At 36.0% G+C, this 12,069-nt stretch overlaps 1 long non-coding RNA gene across 2 annotated transcripts in view; it reads left to right on the top strand.

Annotated features, from left to right (window-relative positions):
* Positions 1-12,069, top strand: part of LOC139363117 (uncharacterized) — a 287,996-nt gene that overhangs the window by 195,624 nt on the left and 80,303 nt on the right. The window contains exon 3 of one of the 2 annotated variants that reach the window (XR_011623028.1): positions 343-424. The exons of the other annotated variant lie outside the window; for it this stretch is intronic. This is a non-coding gene — a long non-coding RNA (uncharacterized lncRNA). Of the gene's footprint in view, positions 1-342; positions 425-12,069 lie in introns of those variants that run through there. 2 annotated transcript variants of the gene reach the window in all.

Here is a 12,069-nt window from a genome sequence, read left to right as displayed (position 1 = left end):
ATTTACATCAGGTATAACTCCCAATGCAATCCCTCCCCCCTCCCCCCTTCCCATGATAGGCCCCGGTGTGTGATGTTCCCCTTCCCGAGCCCAAGTGATCTCATTGTTCAGTTCCCACCTATGAGTGAGAACATGCGGTGTTTGGTTTTCTGTTCTTGTGATAGTTTGCTAAGAATGATGGTTTCCAGCTGCATCCATGTCCCTACAAAGGACACAAACTCATCCTTTTTTAAAATATAAGTTTTATTTGTGGTGTAGTAATTTTGGCAATATTATGGAGCACCTCCCATTAAGAAAAAAATACATTTAAAAATATCCACTAACTCATAGCCTTGTTTCCAGCTCTCCAAAGGAACTCTTTCACCGCTTCTCATACCTGTACTTGGCTTCACATTGGGATGGCACTTGTGTGAGGTGTTTTCTTCTACCTGGAAGACTCAGGAACTTCAAATTCAACATTTTGGCTCAAAACTGGCTCCTAACAAGGAAATTAATATGTATATTCTAATACATATAACACACACATAATGCACATATTTTTTAAATCTAATTTTCTTAAATAACTATTATCCCAACAAATACAAAGCATTTTCAATTTTTACAAGAGAATCTTGTAAAACTTGTCCCATAGACATACTGACACACACATATATATATGTTTATTATAGAGTTTATTATATATGTATATAAAGAATGAATAAAATAAAAAAGTAAAATAAACCATTAATTATTAATATGTAAAATCCCCAGAGGACCTTCACTCTGTTGAAAAAAGTCTTCTGAACAGATTTTCAGACATATACTCCCTTCACAGCACAACTGGGGACAAATTTCATGTCTTTGACAGATGGATGAGAAAGCATGCCAAAAACAGAGTCACTTTTCCAGGTCTAAAAGAGGCCATCCAAGCTATTGTTGATGGCAGCAGCAGGTGGCAAATATTAAAGTCTACATTATCATAAAATGTGACAATATTTTGCTTGGTATTATAACTCTAACTTATCTCAATGTTGCTGAGAAAAAGGCAGTAAAGTTGGGACTGAACAGGAGAAATCGTGTGGAAATCCTCATGCAATTTCTCAATGTTTGGAACTGTTTCATCTGAAGATAATACTTTGGCTCAATAAGACCCCTGACTGCAGCCTAAAACAGTGCTAAGGTCAAGCAGCAGTGGCAGCATGGGGTGTTAGGAGTTGGGTTAAATAAAAGTAAGCTCACTCTTCCTAGTGTTATGGCTCAGTCCCACATGAGCTAGACTCTTGGCTCATCAGCTTAGGTGCAAGATATAAAAATGAGCACACTCTCTCTGGGGAATAAAACACAAAATATTACTATACCTGCATCACCATTGTTCTCCTGTATAAAATATTCAATGCAAATTTTAAAGCATAGAAACTACGAAGAAGCAAGTAATGTGATACACAATCAAGAATAAAATTAACAAGTTCAATCTCCAGATGATCCAGTTATTGGGACTAGCAGACAAGGACTTTAAAACAACTATTACAAAAAGGTTTATAAATATGTAGGAAAAGGTGTAAAGAATTAGTAAGCAAATGTGGACATCTCAGAAGAGATGAAAAATATAAAAAAGAATGAAATAGTTCTGCTTCAAGAAAACTAAGTACAAGTAAAATCCCTGCATGAAATATAGAGAAGAAAACAAACACAAGAAGGTTCTGAAATGTAGAGGGAAGAGAGGCTGGCTAGGGACACAGTTGTTCATCCCTTGGGTTTTCTTTTTGTCTTAGAGATCTCAGACATAGAGTTGAATAAGTTGACAACTCAGAAATGTCAACAGGAAGAAACCACAAAAGCTCTGTCAAACCTGCTCTCTTTAATCAAAGGACCAGAAAGGGGCAGTGTAGCTTTGTATACAACTTTTAGTCTAATATTAAAACATAATTTGTTCCCCTCCTTCATGAAAGCAAAAACCATATGAGACCCTAGACTTCCACCATCACAGGGTTGTACTGAGACACTCCAAAACCACTGTTGTGGTTACTTCAGAGAAGGCCAAGTAGGGAGCTGAGAATTCATCTCTGTTGGCCAGTAGTGAACTACCACCTCTATATTTCTGAGCCCAGCTGGGCAGTAGAGACCACATGTGAAGCCTAGACTTCTGTCGCCACCCAGGAGTAACAAGGCACCTCTCTCTATTGGATGATATCAGAAAAGGCCTATACAAGGAGATTTATTAAAAAGCAGATCAAATGACTAACCCATAGGGAGGTGGAACAAACAAAACAAAACAAAAATAAAATGGTACAATTAAATCCTAAGATATCAGCAATTACATTAAGTGTATAAAGACATAAATTGATAAAAATTAAAAACATAATGAACTATATGCTGTGTATAAGAAATTCATTTCAAATATAATGACATAGATAAGTTAAATATAGAATTGAAATATGTATTATATATGCATATATAATATATAGTTTCTTGTATATATATAAAATATTAATCAAAAAAGCAAGAGTAGCTATATTGATATCAAATAAAGAAACTTCAGAGCAAATACATTTACTATGGTCAGGAAGGGATTTTATATAATGAAAAAAGTAAATTTATCAAGACAAGGCAATCTTAAATGTATTTGTGCCAAACAACAAAGGTACAAAATATATTAAGTAAAAATTGATAGATATTTACTACAATTAAAAAATTATAAAAACGATTAAAAGTAATAGAACCAAAAAGATAGAGAAATCCATCATCATAGTTGGAGATGTCATTTCCCCCTCTTACCAACTGATAGAACAACTGAACAGAAAATTAACAAGGCCATAGAAGAACTCAAAATTATTGACCAAAAGGTCCAATCAACAGTTATAGAATACTCCACTAAACATCAACAGAAAATATACTTTTTCAAGTACTCATGGAATAGATACTGAGATAGACAATATTGGCCCATAAACCAAAGCTCAACAAATTTAAAAGGAATGATATCATTGTATTCTCTGAATACAATGGAATCACACTAGAAATAAATATGGTAAACTTAACAGGAAAATCTCTGAAGACTTGGAGACTAAAAAACACACTTCTAAATATCCATGAATAAAGGAGAAAGTCTCAGAGCAAATAGCAACAAAAATATGTAAGTAACATAAATACTCATCAACAGAAAAATTGATAACAAATTGTAGTATACTTATACAGTAGAATTCTACTCAGCAACAAAAAGAAATGAACTACTTGAACACTCAGCAACAGGAATTAGTCTCAAAAGCATGCTGAGAAAAAGCAGCTAGACACACATGAAAACATTTAAGAATAAACCAAACTAACCCAAGGAGATAGAAATCAAAACTGTGGCTCCATACAGGAGGTGAGAGATTGGCAGAAAAGGGATAGAAGGGGACTTTCTGAGGAACTGGAGATGTACTATTTCTTGATTAGGATGTGGGTTACACAGATATGTATGTTTTTCAAAACTTATTAAATATTATTCTTAAAATCTCAGTATTTTACTAAGTATAATATACCTCAATAAAAATACATAAATTATTTTTATTTTTATTGATACATAATAATTGTACATATTTATAGTATACATGTGATATTTTGATACATGTATACAATGTGTAGTGATAAAATCAGGGTAAAAAAAGATACAGAAATTAAACAAAGCAAGATAATAATTCCAAACTGTAGCCCCTTTTCCCTGTTCTTATAAATTCCAACTCTAAATGCTGTTGAGCTATCCTCTGAAGTACCTTCAAAATCTATCAAATCCTCTTCACCTTGCTATCACTGCCCCAAACAAGAACTTCATTTGGACTGAGACAATCTTCATGGTCATCCCACTGCTCACAGTCCTGTTACTCTTAAACCATTCTTCCCAGAGTTCCTGAGTGATTAAAAGAAAAAAAGCTAATGCCTCCCATAGACAAATTTTCAGTTCCTTAGCACAAATTTACGCCTTGATTTACTGTCTGCCAATTCAACCACCACAATTCCAGCTGCTTCCTGGATTGAAGTTTATGTTTATTTCCTTGACTAATTTTGGCCACAGCATCTCAGCACTCATACATACTTCCATATTTGACATCTATAGGATTGCTCATGTCATCTTCTATGATGTAGTTTGGATATTTGTCCCCTCTGAATCTCATGTTGGAATGTGATCCCCAGTGTTGGAGGTGGGGCCTAGTGGGAGATATTAGATCGTGGAGACAGATCTCCACGATGGAATGGCTTGTGAATGGCTTGGTGCCCTCCTCTTGGTGATGAGTGAGTTATCAATCAGAATATGTGAGATCTGGTTGTTTAAAAGAGTACAAGACCTCCCCCTTCTCTCTCGCACCCTTTCTTGCCATGTGATACACTGGCTCCCCACTTGCCTTCCACCATGATGGAAAGCTTCTTGAGCCCTTACCAGAAGCTGAGCAGATGCCAATGCCATGATTCCTGTACTGCTTACAGAACTGTGAGCCAATCAAACCTCTTTGCTTTATAAATTACTCAGTCACAGGTATTCCTTTATAGTGATGCAAAACAAACGAATGCATCCTCTGTCTAGAATGAACTTACCTCTGAATGTAGTGTTGTTACCTCTTCTTTCTTTGTGAATAAGCTAGGTAGTTGACACCTCCTCTTCTCTGACAGCTCTTGGGAGACTAGATTTGGATAGCCTTCTGATATACTTTGGCTTTGTGTCCCCGCTCAAATCTTATCTTGAGCTCCAATCTCCATTTGCCAAGGGAGGGACCCAGTGGGAGGTGATTGAATCATAGGGACAGTTTCCTTCATGTTGTTCTCATGATAGCGAGTGAATTATCATGAGATCTGATGCTTTAAAAGTGTAGCACTTCCCCTTTCTCCCATTCTCTCTCCTATCACCATGTAAGACATGCCTTGCTTCTCCTTTGCCTTCAGCCATGATTGTAAGTTTTCTGAGGCCTCCCCAGCCATACAGAACTATGAGTCAATTAAACCCCTTTTGTTTATAAATTACCCAGTCTCCTGTAGTTCTTTATAGCAGTTGAAAATGGACTAACACAGAAAATTGGTACTGGGATAGTGGTGTACTCCTTTAAAGATACCTGAAAACGTGGAAGCAACTTTGGAACTGGGAAACAGGCAGAGCTTTAAATAATCGGGAGGGCTCAGGAGAAGAAAGGATGATGTGGGAAAGTTTGGTACTTCCTAGAGACTTGTTGAATGGTTTTGACCAAAATGCTGATAGTGATATGAACAATAAAGTCCAGGCTGAGGTGGTCTCAGATGGAGATGAGGAACTTATCAGGAACCAGAGTAAAGGTCACTCTTGCTACCGTTTAGCAAAGAGACTGGCAGTATTTTGCCCTCGCCTGAGAAATCTGTGAAACTTTGAGATTGAGAGAGATGATGTAGGGTATCTGGCAAAATAAGTTTCTGAGCAGCAAAGTGTTCAAGGGGTTATCTGACTTTTTCTGAGCGTACAGTCATATACATTCACAAAGAGACGGTCTGAAATGGGAGTTTATGTTTAAAAGGGAAGAAAAGCATAAAAGTATGGAAAATTTGCAACCTGAGCATGTTGTAGAAAATAAAAACCCATTTTCTGGGGAGAAATTCAAGCTGGCTGCAGAAATTTGCCTAAGTAACCAGGAGCCAAATGTTAATCTCCAAGACAATGGGGACAAAATGTCTCCAGAGCATTTCAGATATCTTAATGGCAGTCACTCCCATCACAGGCCCAGAGGCCTAGGACGGAAAGATGCTTTCTTGGGCAGGGCCCAGGGTCTTGCTACTTTGAGCAGTCTTGAGACTGGGTGCCTTGTGTCCAGGCCATGGCTAAAAGGGGCCAACATACATCTCAGGCCATTGTTTCAGAGGGTGCAAGCTCCAAGTTTGGACAACTTCCACGTGATGTTGGGCCTGAGTGTATGCAGAGAGCAAAAATTCAGGTTTGGGAACCTTTGCATAGATTTCAGAGGACGTATAGAAATGGCTGGATGTCCAGGCAGAAGTTTGCTGCAGGGACAGAGCTCTCATGGAGAACCTCTACTAGGGCAATGCAGAGGGGAAATGTGGGGTTGGAGCCTCCATACAGAGTTCCCACTGGGGCACTGCCTATTGGAGTTGTGAGAAGAGGGCCACTATCCTCCAGACCCCAAAATGGTAGCTCAACCGACAGCTTGCACCATGCACTTGGAAAAGCCACAGGTACTCAACACCAGGCCATGACAGCAGCCATGGGGGCTCTACTGTGCAGAGTTACAGGGGTGGAGCTGCCCAAGGCCTTGGGAACCCACCTCTTCCATCAGTGTGCCCTGGGTATAAGACATGGAGTCAAAGGAGATTACTTTAGAGCTTTAAGATTTAATTACTGCCCTTTTGGGTTTCAGACTTGCATGGGGCCTGTAGCCCCTTTGTTTTGGTCAATTTCTCCCATTTGGAATGGGAACATTTACCCAATACTTTACCTCATTGTATCTTGGAAGTAACTAACTTGATTTTGATTTTGCAGGCTCATAGGGAGAAATAACTTGCCTTGTCTCAGATGAAACTTTGGACTTTGGACTTTTGAGTTAATGCCGGTATGAGTCAAGATTTTGGAGGGCTATTGGGAAGACATTATTGTGTTTTGAAATGTGAGAAGGACATGAGATTTGGAAGGGGCAAAGAGTGGGATGATATGGTTTGGCTCTGTGTCGCCATTCAAATCTCATTGGAATTATAATACCCATTTGTTGAGAAAGGAACCTGGTGGGAGGTGATTAGATTATGGAGTTGGTTTCTCCCATGCTGTTCCTGTGATAGTGAGTGAATTCTCACAAGATCTAATGGTTTAAAAGTGTGGCACTACCCCTTTCTCTCACTCTCTCTCCTGCTGCCATGTAAGACATGCCTTGCTTCCCCTTTGCCTTCTGCTATGATTATAAGCTTCCCAAGGCCTCCCTAGTCATGCAGAACTGTGAGTCTATTAAGTATCTTTTGTTTATATATTACCCAGTCTCAGATAGTTCATCATAGCAGTGCAAAAACAGACTAATACACCATCTCTTCTGCATGATTACACAGCAATTTGTATTTTACTATATCACTGTACTTCTATATCATTTTGTAATTGTTTTTTCATATTTATGCCTTCTCACTAGACAATATGCCTTGTGAAGACAGGACTTAATCTTATTTGTGGCCGGGCGTGGTGGCTCAAGCCTGTAATCCCAGCACTTTGGGAGGCCGAGACGGGCGGATCACGAGGTCAGGAGATCGAGACCATCCTGGCTGACACGGTGAAACCCCGTCTCTACTAAAAAATACAAAAAACTAGCCGGGCGAGGTGGCGGGCGCCTGTAGTCCCAGCTACTTGGGAGGCTGAGGCAGGAGAATGGCATGAACCCGGGAGGCGGAGCTTGCAGTGAGCTGAGATCCGGCCACTGCACTCCAGCCTGGGTAGCAGAGCGAGACTCCATCTCAAAAAAAAAAAAAAAAAAAAAAATCTTATTTGTTTTTAGTACCATAAGTGCCAACTACAATACCTGTCTCATAGTAGGTCTTAGTTTAATGTTTGCTGAAAGGAAAAGGGTATATTAGTTGATATGCTTAAACTGGCTATGCTGCTGTGACTTTGAGGTCTTATGTTGTCAAAGCAAATTAGATATCATTGTTTAGATGCTGCAAAATTTTGATTAGAATAACATGATTTGACCTTATCTAAAAGCTTGGCTGCCATTCAGGGTATGAAATAAAGTCATATTCTAGAAATTAATTTATCACAAATTGCAATTGGCAAAGTGATTAAAAAATAGATGTTGATACTTAAGATGAACAATTTTTAACCGAGACCTACACATCATAAACATAGAAAAAATGTCCTAACAAATTCCTTCATATTTGATTTCCTTTCTCTTGTAAAAATTGATGAAAATACTTGGTATTAATTGTTAAAACTAATTATTCAGGAAAATGAAATAAAGAAAATATATGCTTTAAGTACCATATTAAGCTTTGAGCTTAAAATTAATTAGTATTCTTTTTAATCCTTAAAACTCTCAGGATTAAAGGTATTTTAACCATAGGTATTAATTTTATATTCTCAAAGACCTAAGCTTGTAAACATTTCAAAGTCTGAGGCATTTTGCCAGTTTTCTTACTTTTTGTTAAATTTATACTTTCATAAATATGGATTTGTATTAAGCCAAATCAGTTACTTTGGACAGTTTGCTAATTCAACCAAAATTGCACTCCAGGTTTATTAATCTTTTGATAAACTCTATACTACTTGAAGTCTTTGAAGATAAATTGTCACAAGCCCCACTAGATTAATGATTCTCTTTCTGTGGTTCAAGAACATAAGAAAACAATAATGACTATGTGATAAAGTTGTACTTTCAGCAACCAGCAAAACTGAACTTCAGTGCAAACATGGAGGTCTACTGTTGGACAAAAGCTTTTATTTTTCTTTCACCTGAAACTTATACTTGGTGAAGCATATCTGACAGTAAACAGTGTCCTAGTGTTTACTCTTAGGAAATTTGGATTTCAAAAATCTAAGACTGTGGGGGAAAATCATACTAAACAAGTATGCAATACATTCTAAGTTTCTTTGTTAATAAGTAATCAGGAAAATAATTTAAGAAATGACTTAAAGAGCCAATGAAATGTAGTGTCAATCATGGGAAAACCTGTGTTTTTGTCTTGGCTTTGCTACTTGCTAAGGTTTGAGCTCTGAGACAAGCCACTCTACTTACCAAAGTCTGCATTTCAATATTTAAAATATGGTTGTAATAGAATATACATTCTTTACCCTGTGGTTCTGAAAACTGAGGAGTCATTAAGTCAGATAAATCTAAATTTAAGTCCTAAGCTGTGTGCTTGCTGCTGCTTGTGCAGCCTTAGGCATATTAGCAAAACTCTCATACTTTTGTTTCTTCCTGCTATAAAGTGGGGATAATAGTGTTACATAATCAGGTTGTTATGAACATTAAAGTAAATAATGGTTCAATTTATAAACAATAGGGCTTCCAAACTGTAACACATGCAATATTCTACATTTTAGCAGAAAGTCTAGTATCCCGTCCTTGTATCTTCTCAACCTGATTTCCCAATGTCAATATCTTAAAAACCCCCAGATTCATACTGGACTTTCTCCTATCTGAAGGATCAATCACATTCACACCTCCCCTGAACTCAATGCTTGGCCTTGAGAATACTTGACCCCTTGATCAGGAGAACGTCCCAATCATACCTCAAGCTGGTTGCTTCAGAAGGATGTAGCTCAGCAGCTCCGTTGACAGGTGCTGCTGCCTCTGCTGGGGTAAAGTTTGTGCCACTGCGTGTTATATCCAAGGAAGGGAGGTTGGATGGAAACCTGACAGTCAGTTTGCTGCCAACATAACTGATACAGTGCACTTCTGGGTTTCAGTGTTCCCGTAAAGTACTAGGTGAGACCATCTTTTGAAAACGAGTGCTATACTTTCAGCTAATGTCAAAACTGAACTGAGTTCCCCAAGCTGCAGCTCTTTAAAAAAAAAAAAAAAAAAAAAAAAAAAAAAATTGCCTTTCCTCTTAAGCTCTCCTCTTTAAAAATTGCTTTCTTCCAGGATGATGCATTTGAGAAAGCTTTTGGTGTCCGTCCTGAGAGACTTCAAGCCATAATTCATCTGCTTTGTGCCTTAGCATATCTTTCCCACTTTGAGGTCAGCTACTCTTGCCAGATACTGGCTTTGGGAGAGACCGGCTCTAACTACAGTTTAGTTGCCTTGAATTTGTGGGAAAGGGGAGGCCAATTTGATCTCCCTTTCTTCCCAGGAGGTCCCTGGTTCCTTATACAAATTTGAATATATCCTTAGCAAAATTCATAAAAAGTATGACATTTAAAGACTACAGGGTAAATTTTCTTTATCAAATAAATCCCAAACATATTCCATAAATGCTATAGTTTTAAGTAAAATACCACAGCATATTTTAAACAAATACATTAAAATAATTTTAGTATAACAAATAATTTAGGTAACATCCAGAAAAGTACGGAAAAACTGAGAACTACATGAATTTTTCACAGTTGGAGAATTGGTTAGGTACGTCTTTTTTCTTCTGCAATATAACATATTCAGAAATGTTCATAATGCCCTTGAAATAACACTGATTACTTCATAATGCTGTGACCAAGTGAGACCTTTTGAGATTAAACTACCTATAAAACAAAAATATTCTTACATGTATCTTTTAACATCCTCACATTCTGGATCTAGTTATTATTTTAAAAAAACAGCTATTTTGTTATTTGAAGATTTTAATAATTTCACAAGGATCTATACTGAACTAAAATTCAGATTGAACTGTGAAGGACAAAAAGTATGTACAAAATTTTCTTTCTGATTTAGACATTTAATTTGACATATTTATTAGAAGGTGAATGTATTCTCCTTGCTTAAAACAATACAAAAACTTATTTTTTAAACTCTTGATCCTATCCCCCACCCATTCTACTTTCCAGTGAATAGTAACTAAAATTGTCATTTGATGATACACATTATTGTAGGTAAACATACACTCACATAGATGTACAAGCACATGTTATTTTATAAAGATAATATTATAGGCTACTATTCTGAAAATGTTTTAGAAATAGATATCAGATTATAAAGTAAAATTATTTTAAATAACATTTAAGATTATTTAGATTATAAGATAAAATTATATCAGATTATAAGGTAACATTTTATTTTAAAATTTATCAAAATTTTTTTTCAGTCCCCAAAGGTAAACATACCCTTTTTTCTAATGAAAACAAATTCAGTGTGAATTTATAAGTGGATGAGATATATTTTTTACATAGTGCTATTAGATATATTACTTAAACAAGTTTTTTAAAATACTTGTTACATAATATAACAGGCTCTCTTTTTGTATTAAACATAACCTGTGATGTTGAATATTCCCAACAAAATTAAACATTTAGCAATACATTTCTTAAGGATATAGTTAGAGTTGTTCCTGGCATACTTTTGAAGATTGCATCCTTCATCTGGGTGGTCGGCCTGAAATTAAAGTGGTCAGGAAATAGTGGTTAGCATTTCTTTTTTTTTCAGAGTAAAATGGTCAAGTAAATGAATTGTTGGAAATGACATCATACTATGTCATGATTTCAGTGATATTTGATTTTTACTTTAAAGTAATTTAAAATGTTTGAATATTCACATTCTGCTTTTGAAACTTATGTGTTCATTGATTTTTTCCTAAAAATAGTATGTTTTCATCTTCTTTGGGTATTTTGCATCTATTTTTCTCCATGGTGCTTGAATAGAAGTTATTTGACAGTTGTTTATACTTTAATTCTCCTTGCTATTTATGATCCAAAGTTTGAAAAATGTTGTTTGACCTGTAAATCTATAAATATCTCTATGAGATAGTGAACTTCTTTAAAATGACTAATATTTAAATATATTTTTATTGGAAGAGGTTATAAAAAGGTACAATATATTCTAACAACATTTTAACTTTTTTGTTAAGAAAGATTTTTTGTTTTTAAATTGTATATAAATATTTTCATATGCTTACCTTGACATGCAAATACACAGTGATTACTTCATTTAAACAAATCAACATACGCATCATCCCATATAGTTACTTCTTGCTCTGTGTGTGTGTGTGTGTGTGTGTGTGTGTGTGTGTGTGTGTGTGTGATAAAAGCACCTAAAATCTACTCTCATGGTAAATTACCAGTACATAATACACTGTTATTAATATTGTACGTGAAGTCTCTTAGACTTATTCATTCTGTGTAAATGCAACTTTTTACTCTTTGACCTCCATTTCCCCATTTCCATCCTGCCACTGTCCCTTCTCCTGGTAACCACCATTCTGCTCTCTGCTTCTATGTGTTCGACTATTTTCATGCAGTATTTTTCTAACTGTGTCTGGCTTGTCTCCCTTATTATAATGCCCACTGGGTTCACCATGTTGTCAAAAATGTCAGAATCTGCTATTTTAAGACTGAATACTATTCAAGTATATGATAGAATATTATGAATAATATCTAAGTATCTATCTAATAGTATCTAACAATTATTTTGTTAGAATATTATTATATATCTATATCTATAATATAAATTTTCATATCCA

This window comes from Macaca nemestrina, chromosome 5 (assembly GCF_043159975.1).
Source record: "Macaca nemestrina isolate mMacNem1 chromosome 5, mMacNem.hap1, whole genome shotgun sequence".
NCBI lineage: Eukaryota > Metazoa > Chordata > Mammalia > Primates > Cercopithecidae > Macaca > Macaca nemestrina.
Note: the sequence above shows the minus strand (reverse complement) of the source record. Positions and strands in the feature narration are given on the sequence as shown.